The sequence below is a fragment of the Loxodonta africana genome, unplaced genomic scaffold (assembly GCF_030014295.1).
Source record: "Loxodonta africana isolate mLoxAfr1 unplaced genomic scaffold, mLoxAfr1.hap2 scaffold_325, whole genome shotgun sequence".
Taxonomy (NCBI): Eukaryota; Metazoa; Chordata; class Mammalia; order Proboscidea; family Elephantidae; genus Loxodonta; species Loxodonta africana.
Window position 1 is genome coordinate 61,938 of NW_026975041.1, and position 20,059 is coordinate 81,996.

The window sequence follows — 20,059 nt, forward strand, 5'->3', positions numbered from 1 at the left end:
CACACCTACTGGTGCTGCTACACATGTGGGAGACCTGGCTGCAGAGGGTGCAGGCATGGCCTCAAAGTCAAAGGAGAAAGCACATGAAGACATGCTAGGACTCTCAGACTGAGAGAAGCAGGATGTGTGGACTGCAAAATATGCACCCTTCAGGGAAGAACTTCATTCAGGCTTCTTAAACCCACCTCACCTGGAAGATCCATCCTTTTAGCCTTGTGCCCCTTCCACGCCTCCTCTAGTACATGGAGAGATCCAGCCCCAGAGCACCAGGGTGGAAGAAGCCCCAGGATAGCTGTCTGAAGACATGAGGTCCACTCAAAAGCCAAGGAGAGAAGAGGACAAGACTCACCTGCAGATAAGGTCTCGGGGCCCTGAGAATGAGCACAATGTTTGTAAGGGAAGAGAAATGGGATTTCAGTGGGACATGGAAGTCTGAGAAAGAGCCTCTGCAAAGGTAGCTCTAAGGGAGGTGTGATTGTGAAGGTGGGCTGGTCACTGAGTTCTTTGTAGTACAAGGTACCAGACAGAACCCAGACTCTGGGGGGAACCTGCCTGCCGGTGAGCAGTGGGCATAAAACCCTAAACCAATGAGAATCGAATCCCTTCCCAGCAGCTTCTGCACAGATCAGTGATGTTTGCTTGGTCTTTCTCTTTTCTGTGGTCTAACCTGATCTGTCCTGAGATCAGAGAGTTGGAATAGAAAAGCCTGACTGAAATGAAATGAGCAAAGAGAAGACAAGGCCTCCTAAATCTGGTGAAGACAGAACACAGATAACCAAAGGTGAGGATGGGAAGAAAGAGATTGAGTTCCAAGTCCCATCCACAGTATCCCAGGGCCTGGGAATCCCTGGAAGTGCCAGAGGTATGTACTCCCTGGGAGATGTGACCCCAAGTGTCAGAGGAAGCCCTACGGAGCAAGGAAGGGAGGGCAGGGTCTCTAGGATGGGCACTTCCATACAGGCTGCCCATGTGAATTTCTCAGAGTGACCGTGACAGATCCTGAGAGGGACAGTTTGAGGCAAAGGAAAGTAAGTTTTCTGAAGAGGGGTGAATTCCACAGTCTCCTGATAATGAAACAGAAATCCTGTCCTGCTCAGAGGTACTGAGTAGGAGGGATTGTGAATTCCCATCCTGCACAGAGGCTGGCTGGGAAGTTTGACTGTCTAAAGACAATGTGGCCAAAGTCTTTTTTATCTTTCAAAGATATATCTTCAACTTCCTGCAAATTCAATCCTGGAAAAAAGCCTAGAATATACAAGTGTGGGTTTTTCAGGAGAGCAACAAGGGGAGAAGGTGATAGTGGCATATCAGAGAAGGAGAACAACAGTCTAATAGTCCCTGTGTTACTTAATGAATCACACATGGTGTCCAGCATTCTTCCTTATCTGTAGACATGTAAATGCAGTAGATGTTTTAGCAATAACTGAATTAATCCTCACAGAATTCGTTTTGGCCATTTCCAGGTACAGAGACCAGAAGAAGTCATTAGTTACAAGAGCAAGCAATAATTCGCTGGTCTGAATTTTGTTCAATTTCTGTGTTTGCCCTTCATAGATGGATAAAAGTCTCTGAATCTGGCATTGAAGACAGTGTTTTCTCTATTGTTATGGATTGAATAGTGTCCCCCCAAATGTGTGCCCACCTGGCCAGACCATGATTCCCAGTATTGTGTGGTTGTCCTGCATTTTGTGATCTGATGTAATTACTTATGTGTTGTAAATTCTAACCTCTGTGATGTTAATAAGGCGGGATTAGAGACAGTTAGGTTAATGAGGGAGGACACAATCTACAGGATTAGGGTGAGTCTTGAGTCAGTCTCTTTTGAGATACAAAGAGAAGAGTGAGCGGAAATGAGAGGGACCTCATACCACCAAGGAAGAAGTGTCTGGAGTGGAGCACGTCTTTTTGACCCAGTGTCCACACGCTGAGAATTTCCTAGGCCAGGGGAAGATAGATGACAAGGACCTTCCCCCAGAGCCACAAAGAGAGAAAGCTTTCTCCTAGACCTGGTGCCCTGACTTCAAACTTGTTGCTTCTTAAACTGTGAGAGAATAAGTTTCTGTTTGTTAAAGCCATCCACTTGTGGTATCTCTGCTATAGCCACACTAAAAAAAAAACTAGATAACTAAAAAACACATATATAAAATAGTAAAAAAAAAAAAAAGTTTCAAATACACACACATACACGTATGATGTTATTAAACTTTAAAAGCTTTTACATTCTTATAACACATTTAACAATAGAGATTTGTATATAGAAGTTTTAATAAGAGCCATCCCCACATAAGTATATTGTACCTGCTCCCCTGAAGTGTCCAGTGTCCAAAGATACATATGTACCCTTTTACACACTTCTTTTTGCCGGGACACATGTAAGTACATTCATTTCTTTGTTTTTATGGAAATTAGGTCACACTCTACCCATGTTTTTCTCTGAATCACTCTTCACTTGGTCAATATCATGAGTCAGAATCAGGCCAGGGGCTGACTGCAGAACAGATGATCAGTTGCTCATATTCACGTTCAAGTTGAAGCTGAAGAAAATTAAAACAAGTCCATGAGTCAAAGTATGCCCTTGAGTATATCAAACCTGAATTTAGAGACCATCTCAAGAATAGATTTGATGCACTGCACACTAATGATCGAAGACCAGATTAGTTGTGGGATGATAGCAAGGACATCATATATGAAAAAAACAGTCATTAGAAAGACAGGAAAGAAAGCAAACACCAAAGAGGATGTCACAAGAGACTCTGAATCTTGCTCTTGAATGTACAGTAGCTAAAGAGAATGGAAGGAAAAATAAAGTAAAAGAGCTCAATAGAATACCTGAAAGGGAAGCTGGAGAAGACAAAGTATGATAATATAATGTGAACAGATCTGGAGTTAGAAAACCAAAAGGGAAGAAAACACCTGGCATTTCTCAAGCTGAAAGAACTGAAGGAAATATTCAAGCCTCTAGGTGCAATACTGAAGGATTCTATGGGCAAAATATCGAACAACACAGGAAACATCAAAAGTAGATGGAAGGAATACACAGACTCAATACACCAAAAACAATTGGTCGACGTTCAACCATTTCAGGAGGTAGCATAGGATCAAGAGCTGATGGTACTGAAGGAAGAACTCCAAGCTGCACTGAAGCCATTGGCAAAAAACGTGGCTCCAGGAATTGATGGCGTACCAAATGAGATGTTTCAACACACGGACGCAGTGCTGGAGGTGCTCACTTGTCTATTCCAATATATTTGGAAGACAGCTACCTGACCAAATGACTGAAAGAGATCTATATGTGTGCCCATTCCAAAGAGAGGTGGTCCAACGGAATGCGGAACTTATCGAGCAATGTCATTAACATTACATGCAAGAAAAATTTTGCTGAATATAATTTAAAAACAGTTGCAGCAGTACACAGACAGGGAACTACCAAAAATTCAAGCTGGATTCAGAGGAAGACATGGAACGTGGGTTATCATTTCTGATGTCTGATGGATCTTGGCTGAAAGTAGAGACTATCACTAAGATGTTTACCTATTTTTGTTTACTATACAAGCACACTCAACTGTGTGGCTCATGACAAATTGAATAGCTTACCAAAGAATGGGAATTCCAGAACACTTAACTGTAGTCATGCGGAATATCTACGTAGACCAAGAGGCAGTCATTTGAGTAGGGCAAGGGGATACCGTGTGGTTTAAAATCAGAAAGTTGTGTGTCATGGCGGTATCCTTTCACCATACTTACTCAATCTGTATGCTGAGCAAATAATCTGAGAAGCTGGTCTGTAAGAAGAAGAACATGGCATTAGTTTTGGAGAAAGATTCACTAACAACCTATGATATGGAGCTGATACGACCTTGCTTGCTGAAAGTAAAGAGGACTTGAAGCAGTTACTGATGAAGAGCAACCACTACAGCCTTCAGTATGGATTACACCTCAACATAAAGAAAACAAAAATTCTCACAACTGGACCAGTAAGCAACACCATGATAAATAGGGAAAATGCTGAAGTCATCAAGCATTTCATTTAACTTGAATCCATAATCAATGCCCACAGAAGCAGCAGTCAAGAATTCAAACAATGTATTGCATTGGGCAAATCTATTGCAAAAGACCTCCTTAAAGTGTTGTGAAGGAAAGATGTCACTTTGAGGACTAAGGTGTGCCTGAGCAAAGCCATGATATTTTCTATCACCTCACATGCTTGAGCAAGTTAGACAATGAATACGGAAAACCAAAGAACTGATTCATTTAAAATATGGTGTTGGCAAAGAATACTGAATATACCATGGACTGCCAGAAGAATAAACAAATCCATCTGGGAAGAAGTACACCCAGAATGCACCTTAGAAGCAAGGATGGCGAGACTTCGTCTCACGTGCCTTGGACATATTTTCAGGAGGGACCTGTCCCAGGAGAGGCTCATCATGCTTGGAAAAGCTGAGGGTCAGAAAAAAAGAGGAAGGCGCTCAACAACATGAACTGACACAATGGCTGCAAGAATGGGCTCAAACATGGCAATGATTGTGAGGATGGTTCAGGATCAGGCAGTGTTTCATTCTGTTTTACACAGGATCGATGGCCTCTAAGAGCCACAACTAACATATGTAAGCATATGTGTGTGTGTGTGTGTGTGTGTGTGTGTGTGTGTGTATACCCATTGCCGTCGAGTCGGTTCCAACTCATAGTGACCCTACAGGACAGAGCAGAACTGGCCCACAGAGTTCCCAAGGAGCGCCTGGTGGATTCGAAATGCTAACCTTTTGGTTAGCAGCTATAGCTATTAACCATTATGCGACTAGGGTTTCCATATAAAAAAAAAAAAATTTATATATATATATATATACACACACGTATATATATACACACACTCTTTTTTTTTTTTCATATATATGTGTGTATATATATATTCTGTTCACCAGTTTTGCATCTCTAGAGATCCCAGGCTAAGATATTTGGTACCTACAGTGGTTCCAGAGGAACCAAATCTTAAGGACGAGTTTTCTGAATTGATTCTCAAGTCTGGCTAATCTTAAAGGCACTGATGACTGCCTCCAGTAGTAAACAGGCTATTGCTAATCCATGGTGGGAGGTGACAATAGAAATACGCAAAATACTACTACCACTGGATCAAATATTTGTGAGAGACAAGGCTCTGCCTGATTACATATTTGATACTTTTCTATAATTTTGTCAGAATAAGAATAATAAGGAAGCTGCTTGGTTGGTCCTGCTTTTGCTAGCCACACTGGTGAATGAAAGAAAAGGACTCAAAGCTCAAGCACCACATACAAGACCTGAAAGCTGCCACTTGTGCCCAGAAAGAAAACCGTATTTCTTATAGTAACAAGGCTAATGCTGCCAAAAATAAACTCAGATTCTTATCATAAGAGTGACTGAATTAAAGCGCCAGTTGAATATCCAATCTCAAATGGTTTCTGAAGTTAAAGTAAGGGCACTGATTGGGAAGAAATGGGATCCTGAAACTTGGGATGAGGACATATGGGCAGATAGTCAGGAAGTGGGGGACAATGAACCTCCAATTTCTGTTGAATCGCTCTTCCTAACAGAACCAGACCTCTTACTCCATCTGAAGAGATTCTCTAACTTTGCCTGCTAAGGCACCCTTCCCAGTAAAACAATTATCCCTTCCACCTCCATCTGATGAGATTACCCCAGCTGTGCCTGAAGTGTCTTGTTTGAGTTGTCTCCTGGGGTGGTGTCTGGGGCATTGCCTGGGGCATCACCTTAGGCAGATGCCTTATAAGACACGGCTGAACATCCCACTGCCACTGCCCATTTTTCCTTCTAGACCTATACCTAGGCTTCAGTCCCAACAAGCCCCAAAAGGTGAGCTATGAAGTGTGACCCAGGAAAAGCTATGCTAAACTCCAAAAGAACTGCTTGATTTTTCTAATATATACATACAGAAACCTGGTGAATATGTGTGGGAATGGCTATTATGGGTGTGGGATAACGGTGCAAGCAACATAAAGGTGGATTAGTCTGAGTTTATTGATATAGGCCCAGGAAGCATAGATTCTTCACTCAGTGTTTCAGCTTGAGAGGTTAGAAAAGGATCTCATAGTTTATTTGGCTGGTTTACTGAAGCATGGATTAAGTGGTGGCCTAAAATAAATCAAGTGGAAATGGCAGATCTGCCATTGTATACTGTAGGAGAAGGTATCCAAAGGCTGAGGGAAATTGGCATGTTAGAATGGATTTATTAGGCTGGACCCACAGACCCACACACGGAGTGCCCAGAGGGCTCTCTTTTTACCATAGCAGTAAGGTACAAATTTGGGAAGCAAGCCCCAGCATTATTGAAGACTTCTGTGGTTGCTATTTTATGTAAGTAAGAGTCCACAGTGAGAACTGCCCTAACTGAATTAAGACACCTGACTACAATGCAGTTGACTGGACCCCATGGTGGTAGCAGCCAAATGGTAGCACTCAATCAACAAAGACAAGGTGGGTGTGGTTACCATAACAGACAGTAGAGTCAAAGCAGTAATCAGAACAGTCTGCTCGCATGGATTTATGGCATTGGCTACTTAGTCATAGTGTCCCTGGGAGTGAAAGAGCTGGGAAATGTACATCTCCTGGTACCTAGCGTCTTAGATATCCAGTGCTCCTGTAACAGAAACACCACAAACGGATGACTTTAACAAAGAAAATTATTCCCTCACAGTCTAGAAGGCTATAAGTCCAAATTCAGGGTGCCAACTCCAGGGGAAGGCTTTTTCTCTCTGTCACTCCTAGGGGAAGGTCTTTGTCACCAATCTTCCCCTGGACAAGAAGGTTCTCAGCACAGGGATCCTAGGTCCAAAGGATGCACTGCTCCTGACACTTCTTTCTTGGTGGTACTGAGGTCCCCCTGTCTCTCTGCTCTTTTCTCTTTTATATCTCAAAAGAGATTGACTTAAAACACAACTTAATCTTGTAGACTGAGCCCTGCCTCCTTAACATAACTGCTTCAAATCCTCGATCATTAACATCATAGAGGTATGATTTACAATACATTGGAAAATCACATCAGCTGACAAAATGGTGGATAATCGCACAATACTGAGAAGCATGGCCTAGTCAAGCTGATATATACATTTTGGGAAGACAGAGTTTAATCCGTAACACCGAGTATGCAGCTATCGACCTGTTAATGCCTTTTTCTCCATACCTGTTTCAAAGTATCACCCGAAACAGTGTGCCTTCTCTCTGACCTAAGTATATAAGGACCAAATAATGTACAGGAATCTCTGTTACATTTTCTCCATCTTACCATTATTTGGCCTCATACGCAGACCCAGTCACTTAATTGCGCAGCAGAATGAAGAGATTAAAGCCCCAACATTCTTGCCAGTGGACCAGGAAGGTAGCTGCTCAGACATCAGAGAGCCTTAGAGAGACAGAGACCAGGCGGCTCAAGAGAGGGATACCATAAAGTTGTTTTTCATACCCCTCCCCACTCCCACAGTTGCATATGCTTTGCTCTGACCCTAAGAAGTAGATCAATCCTTTGAGAACTGCATTATGGGTTAGAACACCAACAAGGTCCCAGACTGAGTGACACTCCCATAGATTACATCCAAATATCACTGCAAAGTCTTCAAAATCTGAACTGACATCTGAGCCACAGCATACAGAAGTTGGGAAAGAACCTGCAGCCTGAACATAACTGGGTCAAGTGATTCCTAAAACAAACAACATCGACATTTTCTGTAAGATTGAAGTAAGACACAGTCTTGGAATCACAGACAAAAACTTTAAAAAGCTACTTTAACCATGCTCAAAGAAGTAACAGGCACAACTTAGAAAAATAGAAAAATACATAGAAACCATTCACAAATGAAAATTTTAGACAGGAAAAACAGAAAAATAGAGATAAAAAATTCACTTGATCAGCTCTACAGCGGAATGCTGTTGACAGACAAAAGGATCAGTGAGATGAAAACAGTTCAATTGAAAATATCCAATCTGAAAACAGAGAACAAATATTGAAAAAAAATGAACAGAGCCTCAAAAAAATTCAAAAATATCTAACATTTATTTATTGGAATTCCATAAGGTGTAGAGAAAATATGTGGTGTAGAAAAAAGTATCTGAAGAAATACTGGCTCAACACTTTCCCAATTTGTTGAAAGACATAAACTTACAGATTCAAGAAGCTATGCAAACTCCAACAAGTTAAACTCACATAATTTTACGCCCAAATGCCTCATTGTCAATTGTGGAATAACAAGGACCAAGAAAATATCTTCAAAGAAGCTAGAGAGAAAACAACTCATCTCACACAGGAGAAACAATTGGAATGACTCTGTATTCACCATCAGAAGCCATGGAGGCCAAAAGGCTGTGAAAACAACATTTTTTCAACACTGAAAGAAAAGAAACATTAACCCAGTGTTCTATAGGCTGTTATTTCCTTCATGAGTAAAGGAAAAATATTGACATTCTCAGGTGAAAGACGCTTAAGAGAATTCATCGCCACCAGACTTGCTCTAAATGAAACACTAAAGGAAGTTCTTCAGGTGGCAGGCTTGGAATTTCAGCAATTATGGAAAGCAACAAAGTGGAAAGTATCTTCGGAAGTTCGCCCTCCACCAAAGATTAGACAGGTCTATAAAACAAACAATAACACACGTGAAGAAAGTGTTTCTTAGTTCAATCATGTGTATGAGACCAAAAGTACAAAACCAGCCCAAAAGCACTGAAAAGAGGGCAGGACGGAACAGGAATCATGGTGGATGGAAACGGGGAACTGGAGCACAGGAGAGGACAATATTGACACATCATGAATATTGCAACCAATGTCACAAAACAATTGTGTATAAATGGTTGAACAAGAAAGTAATTTGCTCTGTAAAGTTTCAAATAAAGCACAATAAAAAATAAAAAAAAAGTGGTAGGTATCTCGGTAAACATATTATGCTAACCCTGTTGTCACTGCACAACATGGCGCAGGACTCCCCTCTTTGCAAAGACTTTCTAGCCTATTGGAAAAACTTTGGAATATACTCTTGGTGGCAAATTAGTATTAGAGAATGGGGTTAATTTTGAAAATATGAGATGTCTGTACTCATGCCTGGTGAATAAACTGGATAATAATATTTTCAGAGCGAAATGAGATGTTCTAACAGAAAAATAGGCCTGAATTCCCACCTGGGCCATGAGCCTACTACTCTGAAGGCCTTTCCCAGAGAGGCATTTCAGGCACTTCTAGAGCAGCAGGAGCGCTGGGGAATGCAGGTGTCAACCTCCCCCAGGGCCTTCTCTGAGGGGTAAGTACCTGCTTTAGTACTGAGCTTAGTGGTTCATAAATAGTCATTCTGCATAAGGTCTTCAGGTTCAAGTCTGTAATCCAGCTGGGACTCTGTGTGTGCTGCATCTCTGCATCAAAAGAACATGCTTCTAGAAGCAGAATGCCAGGAGAGAGGCGGTTGGGCAGTTGGCGTTGGGGGGTGCTGCGCAGACAGGGGTGCCCGAGGGAGGCACAATATAGTCATTCTGCAGGAGGTCTAGTCCTTCTGCACAAGAATTAGAATGCTTCTCAATGCACAATAGTTTACATGCAGGACATAAACAAAGTGACTGAAGGACAAAGTTGAATAGTAAACCAAGCCACTCCCTGCCAGTCCTTACCTGAGAGGGTCTTCATCAGGACTTCCGGGGATGGAGAAGGAAACAGTAAACGCTGATTTATTTTACCTCTTCCTTCCTCAAGAAACAGGAACTGGTGTTAAGATGTCAGGTGTCAAGCCCCAAACTCCTCTTCTGGTCTGTATTTAAGCTGTATAATAAAACTGGGAATCAGGCAATCAGCCATGAGCAGACAGACCCAGGAGTATTTCCAGTGCCCCACATCTTTGAGCTCCAGTGAGATCCAGTTCTTAGTCCCTAGATTAGCAGAGGAGCTGAAAGACTGAAATTCCGTGTTTTCAGGCAACTTGGGCTTCAAGCAGGCACTTATTGCTAAAGTCGTATTTCTCTGTGTTAATTTATGATCCTTAACTCAAATCCGGACTTTTAAGCTCATTTTGATAACTCCTCATTAGTCTGCCTAGACAAGAGTCTGCTCACAGTCAGTGATGACAATGGAGGAAACAAAGTCCCTAGCCCAGAGGAGGGACTGTTTCCCAGATTTGGGGCAATGCCCCTGGGGAGCATCGGCGAGGTGCACTGTGGCCTCTGTGGCTTTGCCTTGTGCTCCTGGAATTGCACCCTGGGGGGGCGTCCATATGCAGACGCAGAGTCCGTGGGTGACCACAACTCCTGCCCTTCTGGGTCATCGCCCGGACGCACGTTGCGATATGCTTCCTGCCCCCCTTCCCAGCATAAGTGCTGCGATCACACGTGGCAGAACCAGTTCCCAGGTCCAGACCCTAGGTCTTGCCCTCCTTGGCCTCAGGCTTCCCCTAGTCCTGGGGGAACCCGCAAGCCTGGCGGGTGCGAGGTTAGCACCCGGCTGGGCGGGCTAGGGCCTGTCTCAAAAGGCTCATGGCGCACGCAGGTTCCGCCCCCTTGGAGTCTGCAGGCTTGCAGTGGGCAGCCCGGCATCTCCTGCCTCCCTCGGACGCCCTCTCTGGGCAGCAGCTCCCCTCCCCCCGCCCCGCCAACCACCCAACAGTCCCACTGCCTGCTTACTGCTTCTAGAAGCGTGTTCTTTTGATGCACACATGCAGCACACACAGAATCCCAGCTGGATTACAGACTTGAACCTGAAACGCACAACTTTAAAACTACTAGACTGGGGGGGGGGGGCAGTATTGGCAGTGAAAAAAGGAAAAAAAAAATAAGAAAGAGAACAATTACAAAAAAAGTATTAGAAGACTGTAACCTCACGTTATGGACTCAAGAAGGCTGCGGATACACAACTGCGTAGATAGCATACTGTTGTCTCTTTCTTTGCAAATAAGTCTTAGATGAGGGAATTTGGTACCAGGAATCGTTGCAGGGCCTGACTTTGGGGAAATCTGGGATTGATTAATTGGCTTGCATGAGGCTACAAGCCCTGATAATCAATATTTAAAGATGAGATTCGAGCAATCTAGAACATGCATCAGAATTTTTTACAAGTAAATTAGCACCAGAAGAGGCCTTTAACCACTAAATAAAATGGGTCAGTAGTTCAAGATCTCCCTACAAAGAAAATGGCAGACCTAGATTGTTTCCAGTCAGGTTCCAGCAAACATGCAAGAAACAGTCATTTTAATCTAGTACATAGTCAACAGAGATTAGAAAACCATGAGACACTCCCCTAACTTGATCCTTATGGCTAGTTTAAAAATGATAACAAATTAGAGAAAGAAGGTAGAAGAAGAGTTAGAGGACAAGCACACTCAGTAACTGAGATGCAAAACCCTACACAAGATGCCAGCAAAGGAAATCCAGCAAAGGGTAAACCACGTAACATGCCATGATCAAGGCGGTTTATTGTAGGCATACAAATTTGAGTGAACATTAAAGATTTAGTAATTTCATTCACCACATGCATAGGTGAAAGAAGAGAAGACATATGCTCACCTCAAGAGATGGGGGCAAAGCAGGTTGATAAAATCCAATCACACGGAGAGATAAGGACTAGGAGTAAACATGGAACAGAAAAGGAGTTCCCGAACGTGGAAAACTACAACTAGCATGATAGTTCATGGTGACGTGTGGGACATTCTCTTTAAAATTAATAAACAATAAAATAAGGATGCTTCTATCATTATTTTTATTAAACATTTAACACTGGAAGTGTAAGCTAATACAAAAAAAGTATAACTGCTATTCATAGATTATAGGACTGTCTCCATTGAAAACCGTAGAAAATATTGGAATTAATAGTAATCATAAATAAAAAATAAATTGAAATTTCAATGCGTCAGCATCAAGCGGACTCTGTCATAGCTCTTAGGTGAAAGCAAAGGACACTGATAGGGAAAGAGCAGGTTCAGGTGGGCTAGACCAAGGAGGGAAGAAAACTGTTCTGCACTGGGCTGAACTTATAAGCACGGGTATGTGTGTTAGTTACCTAGTCCCTCCATAACAAAAAATAACACAACTGGATGGCTTTTAAAGGACAGAAATTTATTTTCTCACAGTTTAGCAGGCAGTAGTTCGAATTCAGGGCATGGCTGTAGTGGGAGGTCCTTCCTTGTCTACCTCAGCTTCTAGTAGATGCCAGCAATCATTTGTGTTCCTGGCCTTCTAGAAGCATCTGTCTTCTTTGTCTGTCTTCCTTTTCACCCGTTTGTGTCTGTGTGTATTCTGCTCCTTTTATAACTAAGAAGAGTTAGGCTTAGGACCCGCCCTACATTGGTATGACCTCATTCACATAATAAAAGCAGGCCCCTTATTTCCAAACAAGGTCAGAATTACAGGTACAGGGGTTAGGATTTCCACATACATTTTGGAGGGACACAATTCAATCCCTAACAGTCGACTTACCAGATATTCTGGATTGAGAGTAGTCACATGAACAGCTGAGAGTAGTTCCAATTCTTTGCTACATTCAGTGGCTGAAACTTGTCTCAATGGTCACCCATAGGAATGTTGGAGCAATTTATTGTGCAGGACCTGGCCTACCATTCCTAATCATGTCCATTGTGTGGAAAAACACACACTCCCATCACCGAAGCCTTGAGAAATTCATCGATAAGAACGGAATGGTGGTTGGAACCAAGAATTGTTTCATAGCCTAGATAACATGGTGCAGCTGTTAGATACCCACATGGAGATGTCAGGTAATAAAACTTCACCCCACACGGAGATGTCAAGAATAATACCAACAGCTAATGTTCATTGAGTACCTACACTGGTGCCAGGCACTCCTGTGCTTTCCTTTCATGTTTGCTTTTCATGATGGCCATATGAGGAATGTATCATTATAATGCATAAAGAGGTCATTACAGAGAGTTAGGCTGACATTTGAATATATGAGTCTGGACCCAGGAGGAGTTTGAATGGATGGAGGTATAAACCTCACGTCCTTAGCTACAAATAGACAGCAGTAAACTCACTGAGGCATCCTAGAGGGAGGGTGTCAATAGAGAGAGGAGTAGGCACCAAGCCCAAGGGTACTCGGGTATCTAGAAGCCTGCCAGGTGAACAGCAGCCAACAAGCCTCTCTGAAGTCCAGTGTGGTTCCTGGAGGGTTGTCTGTCCTTGCTCTCAGCTGCATTTCCCCAGTGCTCCTCCCACCTGCACTGGGTTGTCCCCTTCATGACGACAGGGACAGTGTGTACCTTTCACCACTGTATCTGCATAACATAGACTACTTCTGGCCCATGGAATACACTGACTGAATGAAAAATAAACAAACGATAAGGACGTAAAATCCTTCGTAGTTGATACCTTGAAATACATTAAGGGGCTTCATGAGTAAGAGGGAGAAAAATTGATCAGGGCTGCTTCTGAGACCATCCCTTAGGCGTAATGAGTGTTAAACAACACTTAAACAAAGAGATTTAATGGCAGAGATGTATGTTAAAAAGATGTAAGTATAGCTTAAAGATTACTAGAAACATGCACATTATTGCAACTATAGTCAAATCGCTAAAAAACATATACTACATGCACACAGAATATTATAAAGTAATTTAATGCCCTCATTAAAAAAAAACAAAAAAAATTACCATGAAAAGACTAATGTTGAATGAAAATATCAGGATATAATATCTGTGTTAATATACATAACTGTGTGTGCTAATACACACATAAAACCAGTTGCCACTGAGTCAGTTCTGATTCATGATGACACCAGTGTGCCAGAGTAGAACTGTACTCCATAGGGGTTCCAATGGCTGAGTTTTCGGAAGTAGGCTGCCAGACCTCTCTTTCATAGCAATTCTGGGTGGACCTGAACTCCAACTTTCTGTCAGCAGCTCAAGATATTAACCATTTGCATCAACCAGAGACTCTAATACACATACATGCCAATATAAGCAAGAAAATAGACATATCGGAACGTTAATAATTTATTCTATGCATTACGTATGTTTTCTTGTTTTTTTTTTGCATACTTTCCCATTGCTTCCAAGTTTTTGAGGAATAGAATGTACTTCTGGAAAAATTCATGAGAGATTTTTAAGTAATGAAATAATTAACAGAAACAGAATGAGTAAATCTGTGGCAAGGCAGCCCAGGAACCCAAGATTACAGTAACACTGGTATGAAAAGCAGAATTGTGGAGCCCTGAAGCTCAGTGGTTCCATGCATCCATCAGGAAAGAGGGAAGAGCAAATAAACAAGGAGAAAATACAGTGAGCCAGAGGAGTGGGAGCCCTCTGTTGTGGGCACAGTTTTCTCATGAAACTTTAGATGGACACAGTGGGTGAGATTATCCACTTCCATCATACAAACATTTTTATTACCCTTGATTTTAACAGAACTATGTTATAAAAACAAATAATAAAATAAAGTATAATAAAAGAATAAATCTCATCAGTGGACTACTATCATTTTCCCCAGCCACTGAGGAGGGCAGGAGACACACAAGGGAAAGAAGATGGAGCAGTGTGAAAACTCATGCTAAGTGGGGAGGAGAGTGTTTCTGAGACAGGCCTTAGCTGCTACCACCTAGGGAAGTAGGCAGCCATGCACAACCAACTGGAAGAAATGGTACATTATTTCTGAGACCTACTCCAGCTCATAACAAATTATGGATAACATGGGGAAGAATGAGATTTCCAGGACACTTAACTGTTTTTATGAGAAACCTGTACATAGAACAAGAGGCAGTCATCTAAACAGAACAAGGAATACAGCATGGTTTAAAGTCAAGAAAGGTGTGCATCACCGTTGTATCCTTTCACCATATGTATTCAACCTGTATGCTGAGCAAATAATCTGAGAAGCTGGTCTGAAGAAGAAGGCATCAGAATTGGAGGAAGACTCATTAATAACCTGAGATATGCAGATGATACAATCTTGCTTGCTGAAAGTGAAGAGGCCTTAAAGCATTTACTGCTGAAGATCAAAGACTACAGACTAACAGCCTAACAACTGGACCAATAAGCAACATCATGATAAACGGAGAAAATGTTCACGTCATTAAGGGCTTCATTTTTACTTGGATCCACAATAAACACCCACGGAAGCAGCAGTCAAGAAATCAAACGACACATTGCATTGGGCAAATCTGCTGCCAGAGGCCTCTTAAAGTGTTCAAAAGTACAGATGTCACCTTGAAAACTAATGTGTGCCTGACTCAAGCCACGGTGCTTTCAGTCGTCTCATACGCACACGAAAGGTGGGCAATGAATAAGGAAGACCAAAGAAAAATTGAAGGCATTGAATTACGGTGTTTGCAAAGAATATTGAATATACCACGGACTGCCAAAAGAATGAACAAATCTGTCTTGAAAGAAGTACAGCCAGAATATTCCTTAGAAGCAAGAATGGCGAGGCTTCATCCCACATATTTTGGACATGTTGTCAGGAGAGATCAGTCCCTGGAGAAGCAGGTCATACTTGGTAACAAGTGGCCACAACAATTGGCTCAAACATAACGACAACTGTGAAGGTGACGATAGGTAGTTTAACATACATTTTGACCCATATGAATTAAAATTTAAACAATTATTTCATGCCTTTTTGTAGGGGTTTTAGAATACACAATTAAAATAAATGTAAACAATTAATAGAAAAAATCTCTGAAAATAAAATTTAATTTTTTTACATCACTGCTCCATACCCCAAATCTAAATGGCTTGATATACAGCACTGGTCTTTGTGATTCACAAAAAGCAGGTACCAATTCCTGAACAAGAACTGAAGTGACAGGAGAAACTCCCCATGCTGTTATAGCCCGGAGTATGGGCCCTAATCCAGTGATCTGTCTTCATTAATTCCTTTTCATTTCATCTCTGTGGAAGAGGGGAGGGAGAAGGTGAGAGAGGGTTACATGTGCCTATTCTGTTCTTTAGCATCTAGTTCACTGCCAGGAACAAGTATTCGTAAGAGTCTAAAAAACGTTAAAGTACAAATAAGGAGGAAAACCTCCTAGTATATATATGTATTAGGTGGCACAAAGAGTTAAGTGCTCAGCTACTAACTGAAAGGTTGGCAGTTTAAATACACTCAGAGTTGCCTTGGAAGAAAGGCCTGGCAATCTACCTCCAAATAGTCACAGCTATTGAAAACCGCATGGAGGGCAGTCCTACTCTGAAAACTCACGGGGTCGTCATGAGTGAAAATCTACACAATGGAAACTGGATTGGTAATCTATATATGGCATAAATGTTCGGAAAATTAGTTTCTGAACATATACACGGCATACAGAATACACTGCACATTAGTATTATGTGCCAAAACCCACTGTCATCAAGTCGATTCTAACTCAGTGACCCCAAAGGACAGAGTAAAACTGCCGCATAGGGTTTCCAAGGCTCTAAGTCTTCACTGAAGCAGACTGCCACATCTGTCTCCTACAGAGAGGCTGGTGGGTTCGAACCACTGACCTTTCAGTTAGCAGCCAAGTTCTTTAACCACAGAGCCACTAGGGCTCACTGCTGTCATGTACAGTGATTACATAAGCAAATTCTGAAACAAACTGCCTGGGTTTAAATCCTAACTCAGTTTATCAGCTGGGTGATCTGGGCACGTTACTTTACCTCTCACTGCCTCAGTTTCCCATTTCTAAAATGGGTCTTACGCAAAAGGTTCTTACGCAGGTTAAATAAAACACACAAGGCACTTAGAAAAAGGCCTTACACACAGAATGAACACAATAATTGTTAGCTTTCATAATTATTAAGGGAATACAAACAAACGGCTAGGTTGAAGGAACTTCCATTGAGAAAGAGTTGAGTTCCAAAATTCATGTGTAAAGTCATTTACATCAACTGTTAAAGTTGTATGTTTAGATTCAAGTGATTACTGAGGTGTGTTATGATCTTGAACAGAGTTCTGGGGACTATACAGGCAGACTCTGCATGCCCTTCTCCTGCACATCCATTCCATCTCCCTTGGAGCCCAGACATCATGTTATCAATTAAACCCCTCCCACGCTGGTGGTGTACTGTTTAAGAGCTACGGCTGCTAACCAAAAGGTCATCAGTTCAAATCCACAAGGCGCTCCTTGGAAAGTCTATGGCACAGTTCTGCTCTGCCCTATAGGGCCACTATGAGTTGGAATAGACGCAGTGGCAATGGGTTTTTAACGGGTATGAGGTAACTGTTCAGTGCTTAAAGACGTACCAAAAGCAACCACTAACACAAAAGTATAGTAAAAGGTTCTTATTTCAGAGTAGCAAAACCTTAGTTTCTAACACAGTGGTGAATTAGGGTGGACTGTGGATCAAGAGGAGCTCTGGTGGCATAGTGGTTAAGAGCTCAGCTGCTAACCAAAAGGTCAGCAGTTCGAATCCACCAACTAGTCCTTGGAAACTCTATGGAATAGTTCTATTCTATGCTATAGGGTCTCTATGAGTTCGAATCAACTAGGGTCTCTATGAGTTGGAATCAACTCTGATGGTGACAAGTTTGGTTTGGTGGGTGTCATGGATTGAATTATGACCCTAAAAAATGTGTGTCTCAACTTGGTTAGGCCATGATTCCCACTATTGTGTAGTTGTCCTCCATTTTGTGATTGTAATTTTACTTTAAGAGGATTAGGGTGGGATTGTAACACCACCCTCACTCAGGTCACCTTTCCCTGGGGTGTGGCCTGCACCACCTTTTATCTCTCCAGAGATAAAACGAAAGGGAAGCAAGCAGAGAGTTGGGGGCCTCAGACTATCAAGAAAGCAGCACCAGGAGCAGAGCATGTCCTCTGGACCCAAGGTCCCTGCACCTGAGAAGCTCCTTGACCATGGGAAGGCTAAGGACAAGGACCTTCTTCCAGAGCCGAAAGAGAGAGAAAGCTTTCCCTTAGAGCTGATGCCTTGAATGTGGACTATTAGCCTACTTCAATGTGAGGTATTAAATTTCTCTTGGTTAAAGCCATCCACTCATGGTATTTCTGTTACGGCAGCACTAGATGATGAAGACAGTGGGTCAAGGTGGAAGGGGTGGATGAAGGACAAAAAAAGAAAAATGGACAACAGGAGAAATATAAGAATTCAGAGAACTGTGAAAATTTAATTCCTGAATATACTTTCTTTCTCCTCCCTATAACTGGAAGGACTTTTCTCATATACAGCATATATAAGTAAATCCTTGCAATATTTAAAACACTTAGATTTTTGTAAAACTCATTCTCTGAAAATTAATGGTGGCCCCATTAATTTGTGGCTTAAAAACAACTCAGAACTAAAAAGAAGCATAAATAAATAAATAAAGGCACTGCTGTCATTTGCGGGTGATGTTCTTTTCCTGCTATCCACAACCCACACACTCGGGTTAATTTTCCAGGGTCAGTGTTCATAGACCATCCTCTTTCTCTTACCACCACCCCACCACCCTTAATTATTTAGAAAGGGCAGGGCCAGTCAGTGCTCCAAACATCAAGTTTTCTCTCCAAAATGCCAACTGGCACTTGGGGAGCAGGCTACATTCTCAGCTATCAGCACTTCCACTAGCCCCTGCAGATAAGGAACGTGTCTCCACTGAACTGTTCACTGTAATTAAAAAAAAAAAAAAAGTAAAAAACTGTTTCTTAAAAAAAACCAGGCATTTCCCTATTACCCACCCACCCCACTCTCCCACACCCAGTGCTCCCTCACCACACACACACTCAAATATTTCATACCAAGGGTGTGTCCCAAGCACGGGGTCTGGCTCCGCTCTTCTTTTACACCCCTTGGAGGCCTCTGGAGAAACCATACCTTTGGTTGGCAATTCCCTGAACCCTGCCTATTCAAGCTGGCACTTATTCAAAAAGGCAGGTGAGTCTTCAAGTCAGGTTTTTAAAAGGAGTTTAAGAGGTGCCAGGTGATATGCCTACTCACCCTCAAATTTCTCAAAGGTAATAATTTCTTCAAATGTTTACAATGTCTCAACTATGGGTTAATTAAATCCCTTAGGATGGTGGGCATAGGAAAATCCTCCATCTCAATGCCCCCCATTTCGAAAAAAAAAGAGGGGAATCTCCAAAATTACAAATTTCAATTTCTACATACTTGATTGAACTAAGGAGTAAGTTCCTCACATGTGTTATTCTTGGTCTGAGTCCTGGTGGTCCAGTGGGTAAGAGCTAAGCTGCTAACCAAAAGGTCTGCAGTTTGAATTCATCAGCTGCTCCTTAGAAACCGTATGGGGTAGTTCTACTCAGTCCTATAGGGTTGCTAAGAGTTAGAATTCACTGGATGGCAATTGGTTTGTTTGCTTTTCAATCTTTGGCTGAAAGGTGGACTTTGTTATCAATTTATTAAATCAACTGGTAATTTGCTGGATATTTCTCATACAGGAACTTATGATGTCTTCAAATCCAGCTAATCAGGTTTAGGGAGAGAGAAACTTCTCTACCTTAGCTTCCCTGCCATTCCCACACCTTTTTCATTGATTTCCATGCCCTGTTTAAGTAACGTCACTCATCACTTCTCACTGTCTAGGTTATCTGAGCCAATTCATGGCAGTCAATTCCACCTGCGCCCTAGGATACCCTCATTTACATACTCTGCCCTGTTCCTTCACCAATGGCTGACCTCACATCTCCCCTTGAATGTCTACTAGGCATCTCAAACTTAATGTGGTTCAAACAAAATTCTTCGTCCAAGTGTCTTATCTACCTCCCAGTCTTCCTTATCTCAGCAAATGTTCTCACTATCCTCTGGGTCGTTCAGGACAAAAACCTAGAAATCATCCTTGATTTCTCTCCTTTATTCAAATCTTGCATCCAATCCATTGACATATTCTGGACTCTTGGCACTACCTTAACATAAATCCTGACTCTATCCACTTCTCACTACCTCCACCTTACATCCACCATCATCTCTTGGTTAAAACTGGACTCTATGCACCGATCTTCCCTCTTACAATCTACATAACAGCATCATTTCAGTGGCTTCTCATGGCAATTAGGAAAAATTCCCAAATCCTTCCCATGGTCTTTCATGATGCGGGGCTTGCTCACCATACTAACCTCATTTCCTAACAGTCTTCCCTCGGTTCACTCCACACTAGCCATGACTTCTTT

The 20,059-nt window shown here is 42.1% G+C and overlaps 1 long non-coding RNA gene across 2 annotated transcripts in view; it reads right to left on the bottom strand.

Annotated features, from left to right (window-relative positions):
• Positions 1–287: 287 nt before the first annotated feature.
• The window catches only part of LOC135229509 (uncharacterized), a 28,673-nt gene continuing 8,901 nt past the window's right edge, over positions 288–20,059 (bottom strand). Inside the window, exons 2-3 of one of the 2 annotated variants that reach the window (XR_010320192.1) lie at positions 9,640–9,787; positions 288–2,534 (exon numbers count right to left, since the gene is read on the bottom strand). This is a non-coding gene — a long non-coding RNA (uncharacterized LOC135229509). Of the gene's footprint in view, positions 2,535–8,334; positions 9,525–9,639; positions 9,788–20,059 lie in introns of those variants that run through there. The other variant, XR_010320193.1, reaches the window with a different exon arrangement.